The sequence below is a fragment of the Alligator sinensis genome, unplaced genomic scaffold, assembly GCF_000455745.1.
Source record: "Alligator sinensis unplaced genomic scaffold, ASM45574v1 scaffold1065_1, whole genome shotgun sequence".
NCBI classification, from domain to species: Eukaryota; Metazoa; Chordata; order Crocodylia; family Alligatoridae; genus Alligator; species Alligator sinensis.
In genome coordinates, this window is record NW_005842812.1 from 520,686 (window position 1) to 521,167 (window position 482).

Here is a 482-nt window from a genome sequence, read left to right on the forward strand (position 1 = left end):
TCCATAAACGGGCGGCTCACAGCACAGCGCCAGGCGTGGGAAGCAACCCGCCGGGACGCGAGCAGGAGGCTGGTGGTGCGGGGGCCGGGCTGTGGCCTGGTGGCCAGGCTGCTTCTACCCTGGTTTTGGTGCTGTTGAGCCCCACGTGGAGACCACGGGGACCGCGCGGAGCATTTGGACCTGTGGTGGGGGGGTAGTGGCACGGTAAGGTGTGGCAGTGGCGTGTTGTGTGGTGGCGATGGCGTGTCACATGGTGATGTGTCAGTGCGATGCCACGCGTGGCACAGCACGTGGCCGCGCGGGGATGGCGTCACAAGAGCACGTCAGGGCATGGCAGTGACGTGTCAGGCAGTGGTGGGGTCACCTCCAGCCCGCCTGGCCGGGCTCCGGGCCGGACTACAACTCCCAAGACCCCCCACGGCGAGGCTGGCTGGGCGCCTCCAACTCCCGCGATGCACCGCGCCCCTTCCCCCCGCCTGTGA